Here is a 13,203-nt window from a genome sequence, read left to right as displayed (position 1 = left end):
CCTCATTCCAACGTTTAGAGAGAATGTACCAAGAGGCTGAAGCTTTAAAGCTGAAGGAGGCAGAAGAAGCTGCTAAGAAAGCTAAGGAGACGGAAGACCAAAGGAAAGATGAGGAAACGGCTAGAAAAGAACAAAGTTATGGATCTCCCCGACCCACCTCACTGCATACAGAACAACAGGACCATCTCATGCCTAACCCACCACCATCACCTGCATGCAAAGACACCAATAAAGAAGCAGAGCTTGAGAAAGAGAGATTTTGAGTCCACCAAACAAAAAGAATCTGCACAAGAGGCTGATCACCCCGATAGACAAAAAAAAAAGAAGCCGAGCCGGAACAGGAGAAGGCCGCCAAAGATACTCAATAGATTGAAGAGAAAAAAACAAGTGAATCTGTACAAGAGTCTGATAAATAAGCAGATCCCGAGAAAGAGCCTACCACTGCACAAGAGAAAGAACACGAGCCCGAGAACGAAGAAAGGTCGGCACCTGAAGAGACAGCAAGGTTTAAGACAACACCCTCTACTTCTACTCAGCCAGAAACTGCCGAGGCATCAAAGACTCAGGATGGCCAAGAAGAAGACCGACAATCTACCTCCACACAAGAACTACCGGTAGTTATGACGTAGCAAGAAGCAACACATGAGGCTGGAGGCACATCTTAGCTGGCACGACAGGAGGAGTGACAATCAAATGACAAGGTAATCGTCCAAGTCAATGAATATGCATGGCAGATGCAGGAAATGACAGAGAGACTCCGCTCAATAGCACTAAACCGTAGCACAAAGGTCAAGGAGCTTGAAATGGTGATCGACGCTCTCCAGGAGAGTTAGAAGATAGGATGACTGTCATCACTGATCTTCAAAGGCAGGTGCAAGAGCTAAACTCAGAAGCTGAACAACATCAGTTAGTTAGAGATAGGCAACCAAAAGAAATAGAGGAGTTAGGTGATCTACTCACCAAACTATCCGATGTCTACAAAGCAAAAGATGAGCAGTTGACAGAAGTTACGAATGAACTTCTTACGACCTCTATGTCAGCTCAAAAAATTCAGGTGCAATTAGATGTTGCCAATGCTTCTCTGCAGTATTCTGAACAGCGGATCAATGATCAGGCAATTTTCTTACAGTGAATCAGAGAAAATCTAGTCGTGGCCTCGATCAAAGGAACTGACCAAGTGTACAAGGCACTTGAGAAGAAAAACAAAGACCTTGAATTGGAATTAAATCTAGAAAAATCACAGTGGAGGGACCTGGCACTGATGCGGGTTCAGAGAGAGGAGGAGCTTCTGAAAGAGATAGCATAACTTAAGCGAATTAATCAACTCCTCTGAGATGGAAAACCAGACACGCAGGAAGAGGCAAGCACTTCAGAGCAACCACAGATAGACATACCCTCGGTCTCGTTTGCTGAGTTTGAGACACAGTCCACAACCGAGCCGAGTGGTGATGAAGATTTTTAGATTAACATCACGGATGAAAACACAATGACAATGGACCAGATTTCGAAAGTTGAAGAAGACGCACTGAAGGAGAAGATCACTATAGAGGAGGATGAGCAGTGGAAAGCCGCAGTGGATTGGGAGTTGAGAGTTTTACACTCTGTCAACGTCACTCAACTCACTCCCAATCAGATCAATGCGCAATGGCATCAACAATCCCTGCCATACCCTCTCATCAGGGTGCATGGAACTATTACAGGTGAAAGAAAGACTGTACAAGGATACGCAAGAAGATGGCGCAGATAAAGACCACCCAAAGTGGAGGTTAAGTTGGTTGAACAAGAATCCGAGATACATGATTCTGTTCACAAGAGCACCTGCAGCCCTTCAAAGGGATCCAACCTTATGTTCTGTACCCAGAGTAAGGACATGGCAAGTGCATGAAGCACTGCAAAAGAAGAGGCCAACTTGGCCTAACTTCCCCAAGCTGCTAGCTCCAGAGAGAGGACAAGCAATAGAGGAATACATGGTGAAAACCCTAATGGGCACCATGTCTTTCTTCAAGAGTCTACCAGATCTCTCCTACGCTATGTTATATAGAATTTGCAGAATGTTGCTAACATGTATACAAGTTTTTAATGAGCCTGAGCAAACAGGAGCCCCATGGCTATCATTCTAGGAAGGAAATAAAGGCTTATGCTATGATCTGAGTGGGCAGCCTTCAGAAGAAGTCCTTTACGGATTCTATGCCAAATGTATGTTCTTGCCATTGAATAATATGCTGGCCTTTGAAGAATCTTTCTACACTTTATACTTCACCTGGCGAATGAAGATATTTGTGCCGGTGATCAGCAACCTAACATCCAGGTTTTTAGGCTACTCAGTGGTGGAGTTGAAGAATAAAGTAACAATGCAACTTCTGCAAGTGCCCGATAACGAAAGAAGAATCAGTTGCGAGAAGGCACTGGATGCGCTAAAAGATCGCCTTGCTAGCCGTCAACCCGAAGACTATTTCAACCCATAAAGCTGTGTCAAGGGATGACACAGGCGAGGAGGGGGGGAATGTTAGCAGCAAGCTAACACGGACATCATTTTTCGGAGTTCTCTTTGTAAAACATTTATTATTTTGATAAATCAGTAATATTGTAACTGCTTTTTTCTCGGATAAACTCTGTAATTAATGAGCCGGGACTACAAGCTTCCAGATTGTATCAGCCAGTCATTTTCCAGCTTTGGTAGAACTCCAGATTATTAGTTTTCACCACCCAAAAACCTTGGCTAAGGTATAAAAGCCAATTTTTGTAAGTTCTTTTATAGGTTTTGGATAATAGAAACGCAGTGTGAGCTAATGATGCTCACTTCTCTCCTTCTTGTGCTTCCTACTCCCTCTCCGGTTGTCACACTGCGATTGTGTTTGTTGCATTGCAACCACAGGTAAGAGCTCTACGCATTGACATAAGCCATTCACAATATTTTGTAGCTTTTGGTGTCGCCGACCCGTGGCTTGATTTCATCATAGCTAGGAATTTACTATTTTAAATTGAAAACTAAGCATAGGTGGGGTATTGGGGCATCATTGCTAAGCATTTAGATGCATTCTGGGATAAAAACGACTAGGTCAAAAATCCAATGTTGTTAATAATCGCGATTTTGGAACTTGACTTAAAGTAGGGTTTGAGACCATAAGCATGTGTGCTTAGGTCTTATAAACTTATCCTAGAAGTTTCATTACGTTTGGATGTCATTTCATGCTGTAATGGATGTGATTTGCTTGTCGATGAGAGATTGGCTTTTGGTGATTTCAGTCACTTGAGTGTACCTTGAGTTAGATGCGAGTTGTTAGTCATTTTGCGAGATATTAACAACCTCTTGTAGCCTCTATGCACTAGTCAAGTCAACTTTGTCCCATGGTTTGACAAATTAATCATGGTTCTCTCTAATATTGCAATAAGATAGGATGGTGAGGTTAGACATGCGTCCCACAGAAGTGGCACCCCTTCTTATGCATGCGACTCCTCTTCATGGCCTACATACTGCAGCCCTCTTTCTCTCTAGCATGGACTATCTCCACGTCCTCTCTCATGGCATGCTTAAAATCCTCTTCATCGTGGCCTCCTCTGCCTCAACACGGCCTCTCCTCCGATCGACAATGGTCTGATCGGCCTCATTCTCTTGCTTCCCTCACGGCTATGGCCTACATGGCCTCATGATCTCCTTTCTCTCCCTTGCTCGCATGCTCCTCCAGAACTATCATCACCCTCTTGGCTTGCATCCTCACGGTCGACCTGACGATCTTTCATGCCACCCACCACCTATGACTTCAAATAACTTGCTCACAACCTCCCTTCCTTGCAGGATTGGCCGGCGTCTTGCACTTATTCTTTTTCTATAGCTGAGAGCCATTGCTCTCTCTTGCTCGATGAACAGAGACAGTCTTGGTGTTTTTTCTTGCTCGCATCCACCTACTCTCATTCAGAGCAGGGCTGGCCATTGCTACATCACCCTAGGCCCCTTTCTGCTCTCGCATGCGTCACTTGTGTTGGTTCAGGTTGGCCCGTTGCGATCCATTTAGAAGAATATTATAATTCCATTTTTGCAAGGCTCTATGCCTTATGAAATCAAATAAGCCAAAAGCTTGTTCCCACATGGCTTGCCATCTAGTCGGACATGGTGCTCATGGCTCCTACCTTCCACCAAGAAACATTCTCAACCATCTTGCCACGCTCCTCACATCAAAACATACAGACTCTCAAGCGAGGTGCCTCGTACATCAAGGCCGTGCACATCCTCCTCATTACCTCAACACGAACTTTTGTGCAAGCATCTTTATCGTCTTTATTATCTTTGCTCCCGAGCATGGTCAAGTTTAACACGTCTTAACAGAGACTCCAATCTCTTCATTTCCTCTTTGCAAGCTTGATAGACATAAAACATATCTGATAGTGCAAGCATCATCAAGCTGCCCATCTTTAAATTATCTTATCTTTAAAATGTAATTATGATAGCTTCGAATTCTTCATTACTTGGAAAAAATAGTTCCTCAAGGTAGATCAAGTGAGATCATCGTCATTGCATATGAAAACAAAACAACTTATCTTAATGCAGAATGCTCGTGCAGATGCTCTCATCTCTTGGTCAAAACCCTCATGCTCTCGGAAAAAAAAACTCCAACACCCATTTCTTTTGGATGTTGTCTCAGTATGTTTACCCTCTTCAGAAAAGGGGTCAACAGGTGCACGGATCTCAATGGGATGATGAAGCTCAAGAGGAATTTGACAAAGTGAAACGTATTCTATGACAGCTACCTACAGTGTGACCTCCCAACCAAGAGAATTACTTCTATATTGCTATGACGGTGGGTACGGTGGCCATTGGAGCAGTGTTGCTACAAAAGGTGGGGAGAATCTATAAGCCTATTTACTTCAAAAGTAGGGTAATTATTCCAGGGGAGACTACTTATACGGAGGCGAAAAAATAAGTGATTGCTTTAGTCTTTGTCTACAGAAAGTTCAAAGTGTATTTCATTAGGAAGAGAATGGGGTCTAGGAGAGCCTCTTTATTTGGCAGTTTAAGGAAGTCAAACATTTAGTATTAAGTAAGTAATCAAAGGACATCTTTTGAATTCAAATAGGCAAAACGACTAGTTTATTTTAATTCAAAGTTTCCCCCAAAATGGAATTTAAAATCTAACGGGTAAAACCATATCATGTAGCATATCAATGGAAAGAGCTCAATGTGTAGATTGCAGATCTATGATCTCCACTCAAATCGGTGATCATATGTAGGAGTCATGGAAGGGAAAAAATCATAAAATTATCCACCTCCATTTTTGGGGGGAAAAGTGCATCCTTTGACCACTCTTACACATCTCTTACATACCCACCATTCTTGCACACATGGCGTATATCTATTTGTCAAAATGTTAATCACCTCCATAAGCTCATGAAAAATAAAGAGGCTCTCCTACACCCTATCCTCTTCCTAATGTGATTGTTCATAAATTTTATGTGTTGACGGCTAACAATCTTTTGCCTAAAGTGGTGCTACACTTGGAGCCAGGGAAGCAAATCACGAAATGGGTGATAGAGCTTCAGGAGTTTGAGTTCGAGTTCAAAATAGATCACACGAGTTGGTCTCATTTGGCGGATATCGTAGTCAACAAAGAGGTAAAATTCTTGATTTATCCAAGAGTAGTGCGAGAGGAGGACAAAGAGCACCCAAACTTGGAAGGGGCCTTCACTATGTGGTTTGATGGTGCTTACAGACAGGTAACACAAAAAGCAGGTGGAGGTGTGGTCATTCAAGAACCACAGTGCACAATCATTTTTTCCAAATCTTACAACTTGGAAGAGGTGCATACCAACAATGAGGCGGAGTATCTTACTTTACATCTGGGACTAAAGCATTGTATTTAATTTGTCATACCAAGGTTAGTAGTGAAAGGTGATGCTATATTGGTTATCAAACAACTTTTGGGCCAATGGCACTAAAGAGGGAATCTCTCAAGAATTGTTTTTTCTCTATTAAGAAGCTATTGAAGTTTTCTGAAGAGGTGTAGTTCACACATGTTAGAAGGGAATAGAACCAAGAAGTAGATCGGTTGGCTAGCAGTTGTGTTCAAACTCATGTGTCGAGTTTGTATGTGGCACTGGCTACTTATGCAAGCAGAGAGACATTAAAAGACATTGATTATTTCTTGAGTACATGTCAATGTTCTGAAGGGCTATCCAAGCTACAAAAGACGAGAATTGTTCAAAAAGATCTAAAGTTCACTCTAGTAGGAGAAGATTGTATGATTCTTGGGTGAGATGGGGTGCTACGTCGAATCCTTTACAAGGAAGAGATTGATACTGTATTGGAGCAGTGCCACGAGGAAATCGGACATCAGGGTAAGGATCAAGTCTTGTTTCGTATCTTAAGAAGTGGGTTTTGGTGGCCTTCTGTTGTGCGAGATGTGCACTATTGGTGCAAGACGTGCCATCCGTGCCAAGTAATGGGTGAAAGACGAATGGTAGCCGTGCAGCAAGGGGATATCATATCATATGACACTTTTGGATTCTATTGTTCCATTGCTCAAGTTAGCCAATGGTAAAAAATATGTGTTGTGGTGGCCATAGACTACCTCACCAGGTGGGTTGAGGCTAAAGCGGTCAAAGCAAGGTTTGGATGCTATTGGTCCATAGGCTAAAGTGACGTTTGGATGATATTGGTCCATTTCCCAAGTTAGCCAGTAGTAAAAAATATGTGTTGTGGTGGCCATAGACTACCTCACCAGGTGGGTTGAGGCTAAAGCAGTCAAAGAAGTTTTGTTTTGATTGCATACGCTGTCATTTGGAGTACCTTGGGTGCTTATATCTGATTCAGGACAAGGGTTGAGAAGTAAGTTTGTGTGTGCCCTAGTAGAAAAGTTGGGGATTCAACATCGATTTTCATCTCCATACCATCCTAAGTGTAATGTCTTGGTGGAAAGTGCCAATGGGTAGATAGTCAAGATGCTTACTAAGTACATCTACTAGAAGGTTGAAGGGTGGGAATATAACCTTGACAAATATTTATGGGCTTAGAGGACTTCGTACAAGGTGGCTACCAACTTTACTCCTTGTGAGTTGGTCTATGGCAAGGAAGCAGTATTACACGTACATGTGCAGTTAGGAGCACTCAAAGGTTTGTGGCGGACTGATAAAGCTCATCAAGATGTTTTAAAGGGTAATATTACAAGCCTTGAAACTTTGAAGATGGATCCTGAGGCAGCAACAGAATTTTATGTGAAGCAGTGAGAGAAAAGAGTAGCAAAGTTCAACCAACATTGAGAAAGGAGATCTAGTGATGAAGTACGAGAGATATCTTAACTTCATCTTTCAGAAGAAATTCAAAAAAAAAGTGGACAGGGCCTTACAAGGTCCATCAAGATTTTCCCAATGTTACCTACACATTGATGAGGATGGATGGTTGTTTTCTCAAAAGCAGGGTCAATGGTGTGCGTCTAAAGCTATATTTTGAGAGGGAGTTGGTGCCAGCAGTGCATCACATTCTCATGGAGGGGGTTGGGCAACCAACCTAAGCAGTCTTCTTATATGCTAAGAATAAAACTATGTACATATAGTCAAGTATTTTGGGTTTTCTCATAATGTGCTCAGTGTTTGCAGTTTGTAGTGGGATAAAGCTCTTATGTGGCTGAGCATAAATGCTATGACGAAAATTGAACGGAAAACGAGATACAATGAGTGGAAACAAAAGATTAAAAATGTATGGACAACTGAAATAGATAGTAGCGATGGAACGAACGCTAGTGATGGGAGTACAAAGATAGATGTACCTTCTCACTATTGTAAGTACACCATTCAGGAAAGAAGATTGGTAGTTCAGCAACCAATGAGGGAGCCTAAATCAAACGAGTCCTACGATGGGCCAGAGAACGCCAAGAAAATAGACTTAGTAGAGCTAGGAGAAAATCCTCGACCTGCTTACATTGCCACAGATCTAGGTCGAGAAGAAGAGGACTTACTGATCAAAACACTTAAGGAATTTCGAGATGTATTTGCATGGTCGTACAAAGATTTGAAGGGAGTGGATCCTAACATTTGTGACATTCAATCCCTCTGAAGTCTGATGCAAAGCCAAGCAAACAACGTCCATACACGTATAATGAGACATTCGCCAAAAGGATAAAAGAGGAGATAGACAAACTTATGGAGGCTGAATTTATTTATGAGATAGAACACACGGACTGGGTGTCCCCGATAGTGGTGGTACCCAAGAAAAATGGGAAATTACGAGTGTGTGTGAATCTCAAAAAGGTAAACGCAGCAACAATAAGGGACAACTACCCTCTTCCTATCAGTGAACACGTCCTGGAACGAGTGGCGGGCAAGCAAGCCTATAGCTTTATGGACGGATTCTCTTGTTATAACTAATTGGGGGTCAAACTATAAGATCAATACAGAATAGCATTTGCAACAAAATGGGGTATATATGCGTTCAGGGTAATGCCATTTGGCTTGACCAATGCTCCAGCCACATTTCAAAGATTAATGACACACTTTTTTAAAGAATACTTGCGAAAATTCTTGGATATTTACATGGACGACTTGTGTGTCTATTCTCTATTGAGAGAAGACCATATAGATCATCTGAGAAAGGTATTCGAAAAATGCAGAACGTATAGGATTTGCCTCAACCCAGAAAAATGTGTATTCATGGTACGACAAGGTAAAATCTTAGGCCACATAGTGTCGGCTAATGGAATTACCACTGATGAAGACAAGGTAAAGGTGATCATAGAATTGCCAAGACCAAACACTGTACGAGAGGTACAATCATTTATGGAAAATTGTTGATACTACCGACGTTTTATCTACATGTACGTTGTAATAGCAAAACCCTTGTATAGTCTAATCACGCTCTTCATTTGGACAAATGAATGTGAGGAGTCATTCCAGAAACTAAGAGATGCACTGGTATCTGCACCAATTCTAAAAGCACCAGATTGGTCAAAGATCTTCCATGTACATGTAGATGCTTCAGCATTTGCAATAGGTTGTATATTAGCACAACCAGATGAGGGAAGAGACGGATTTTCCAATCAGTTATGCTAGTAGACAACTCAACAGTGCAGAGAAGAATTATACTACCACTGAAAGAGAAGGATTGGGTATGATATATGCCGTAATGAAATTTCGGCACTACTTACTCGCGAACAAATTCACATTCTTTGTGGACCATCAGGCACTCTTGTACTTAGTAAAAACCTTGCAACACGGGACGAATTGTAAGATGGTTCATTGTGTTGCTGGAGTTTGATTTTACGGTAGTAGCTAAGAAAGGAAAAACTCATCAAAGAGCAGACCACCTTTCTCGATTACTACATGGCGAAAAAGCTACCGGAGTAGATGATGATCTCCCAGACGCATACCTGTTTAATATAGAGATGGTACCGAAATGGTCAGAGCAAATTATTCCGTTGCTGACATATGGTATGAATCTTGAAGACAAACACACGGTGGAAGACGTTAGACAAGCACAAAATTACACAATGATTGCGGGAAGAATGTACCATCATGGAAACGATGGGATTCTAAGGTTGTGTATAGGCCCAGAGGAGTACGAAGCGTATGTAGAGGAGGCCCACACACAAACAGGGGGATTTCATAGAGGAAATCAAATTATGTATGAACAATTAAGAAGACTTGGAGTGTATTGGCCAGAAATGGCAGGCGATGTAGCAAACTACATCAAGAAATGAGACTTTTGCACATCCAATACCACTGTGGATTATGCCACATTATACCAAGTGACAGTAGCACCCGCATGGAGTCATGCTATTGTGGATTATTTGACTAATAAGGAGCTTCCAGGAGATTGGTCTAAAGCCAGACAAAAGGCTTTACAAATCGAAGCGAATAGGTATACCCTCATTAGTGACCAATTGTATAAAAGAAGAACTGATGACCAGCTAGGGTTAGTTACTCATGAAAATGACTACTTTCCATTGTTGGAACAAGCTCATGCAGGCATAGTAGGAGGTCATTTTTCAGTAGAGAGAACCGTGAAAATCATTATGGTTGCAGGTATATGGTGGCCAACCATGATTCAAGATGCAGCAGAATTCGTGAAAAGGTGTGATGAATGTCAACGCACTAAGGTACCAGTTAAAAGAGACAAAATGCCTTTAAGACCAATGATGAGTGCTCGAGCATTCGCTAAATGGGGATTGGACTTTGTTGGTCCTATCACTCCACCAGCGTATCGTTCACAAGCACAATATATCATAGTGGCCACGGACTACATGACCAAATGGGTGGAAGCAAAATCCACAACAAAAGCAGACGCTAGAACCACGGCACAATTCTTATATGAATATGTGTTTACACGTTATGGCCTTCCAATCGAGTTGATGAGTGATAGAGGGACACACTTTCTATTCGACATTGTGGGCTTATCGAGTTGCATATAAAACAACACTCAATGCTACACCATTTAATATGGTATATGGGTTAAATGAAATATTGCCTATTGACTTTTTAATCCCCACACTAAGGGTAGCAAAACAATTGGACTGGACGGGGCATGAACTTTCAGAACGGTTGGAGGACCTTGAAAAATTAGATGAGTTATGACTCAATGCTGTAGCGCCCATATATGCAAGAAAAAGACAACAGAAAGAGTTTTTTGACAAACATGTCAAGAACAAGGACTTTAAAACGGGCGATTATGTCTTAGTATACACCCTTAAACAGCATGCCAAAAAGCTAAAGAAAAGGGGAATGGGGCCTTATTTGATCCAAGAAATATCGTCCAGCAGAGTAGTAAAACTGTCGACACTAGATGGAAAAGAAATGCCGAACTGGATTAGTGGGTGTCGTTTAAAAAAATCTCATCTACCTTTAACACCAGAAATGTTGTTTCAACTGCATTATGGAAAAACCTATAGACAGGAGCAACAAAGAATTTAGGACCAGGCACAACAAGAAGCAAAGGAACGGATTGCTAAAGGAAAGCAGTTTCTCAGGACAATAAACATGGTCACCCCAATGATGACTGACGAATACCCTCTTTCAACATCCCAAACAATCGAAGCGGATATACAAAGGGACGAATTAGAAAAGACCAGGACAGACCTTAGGACTCAGGACGATAGCATCATCGACGACTTGAAAGATATGTGGTGTAGTCCTTACATAAAAGCTTATGCAGGCACAAAACAAGTTGAAATCTATGCATTGCTTGACACTGGAGCAAAAATGAGTGTCATCAGCTTGGAGCTCTTTCAGAAACTTGGACCAATGAAGACAATCCCAGAGACACACCGGTTGAAAGTAGCATCGGGTGATGAGGTGACCACGTTGTGGTCTATTATAATACCAATCACAGTGCAGGCACACCCGTACACTACAAAATTCCATGTACTGCCACCAAGTCGGTCAGCAACGCCGTGTATCTTAGCAGTGTCATGGATGAAAGCTAATAGGGTATTCATTAATTTGGATACTAATGAGGCACTGTTCAGAAATGAAAACTTTTTAGAACCCTTCTTATCATATAACCAATTCATGTCAAGGAGGAAACAAAAGTCAATACAACCTCAAAGATCTGCCCAACATCAAACAAAGTTTACAAGTCCAACAATGTCTTATAAAAAATCAACAACCATGCAGGGAACCAGGCAAGTATGGGTACGGCGTACAGAGCTGACCGAGGCACAATTACATCAAAAGCGGAAATGCAAAGTTTGGATAAGGCACGACAGCTTAATTCCTATAAAAAAGGAGTCAGAAGAACAGACAAAACACCGAAAGCCAGCAAAACTTCAAAGAAACATAGTCAATCTGTCAAATACACAACGGACTATATTGGTATGGCGGTCAAAATTGCCAATTCAAAACGAGCCAACAACACAAGAAGGGCGGCCAAAGATTACAATCGAGCAGTTATCTACAACTGTCAAGGTCAAGCAACATCATACAAACAGCACGAGGAAACAAACAGAATCAACGACAAAAACTACAAGGATATCTAAGACCCAAGTAATCAAGGCAGAAAGAAAGAATGTTCCATCAGATACGACAATATCGACTTCAAAGGAACCACATACGCCAATTCAAAACCAGTGGAAAACAATCAAACAACGAGCGACAGATTTACAACTACTACTTGCAAAGAAAATCTGCCAGCCAACTCAAGCTACCACAGGAAGCCTCAATGACAAATGCCAATAAGAGAATCGCTTATACCTTCCTTTTGCACTGCATAAATTCTTTCTACATGCATTGACCGTACATGCATATAGGGCTACATTACAAGGCCTGCATTAGCACGAGTTCAAACCCATGCACAACACATACCCTTGACGATACCCTGTCGTCCAGGAGGACTCCAACTAGGAGGGGGGGAGGCATTCCAAATGTGGACTCAACTCATGTCATATATTAGAGGGCAATGTTTGTGAGCAATTTTTCAACCATTTTTGCGTTTTATTGTGTGATTTTGGAAAAAAGAATATGCCCTCAAAATTAATAAGAATTGGGGACCAAATCATCATTCATGAGCCCCTAGGGATGTGTATACACTATAAAGAAAGTCAAATCTGGCCAAAAACTGTCTAAAAACATCAAAAAATAGGCCAAGGTTGACGATAATGAGCGAGATTGTACATAGACGAGAGAAAAGTGAGCTACAAAGTGTTTTTCTTTTCATTGGTATTTTTCTAGGTTAAAATTGCAATTTTTGGGTTATTTTGGGATTTATTTACTTTATTTTAGCCATTTTCTAGCAAAAATTATAGAAAAAAATCCGTAATCCAGATGGAAACACAAAAGAAGAGATGCCAGATCAGAGCAAGGTAAAGAAGACACAAAAAAAATAAGGACTGCAAAGGTGACAGAGCAAAATGACCACCGTCATGAAGGGACCTCCAACAGGAGAAATCTACAAAATTGGTAAAACTGGAGCAACCGAAGTCCAAATCAAGAAATTTGCGAGCCTAAACCGCATCTTGCAAAAAGTTATGGCCACAGGTAAAAGATGGGAAAATTTGGTGTCGGAGTCTCGATTACATATAGAGAGGCTAGGCTAGAAATCCCTCATTTGAGTCATTTTCCATAGTGAGAGAGAGAGAGCTCCCTACAGCAGTTGAGACTTCCAGGAGCTCATCCATCGTGCATGGTCACCAGATGGACATCAGATATGAGAGGTATGCTCGTCAACACTGACTCTAAGTGTTGTTTACTTCAGTTAGTCGCAAAACCTGGCCACCATCACAATCA

Source organism: Adiantum capillus-veneris, chromosome 21 (genome assembly GCF_014529385.1).
Source record: "Adiantum capillus-veneris isolate H3 chromosome 21, ASM1452938v2, whole genome shotgun sequence".
NCBI classification, from domain to species: domain Eukaryota; kingdom Viridiplantae; phylum Streptophyta; class Polypodiopsida; order Polypodiales; family Pteridaceae; genus Adiantum; species Adiantum capillus-veneris.
The sequence above is the reverse complement of the archived record's forward strand: the minus strand, read 5'-3'. Positions refer to the sequence as shown.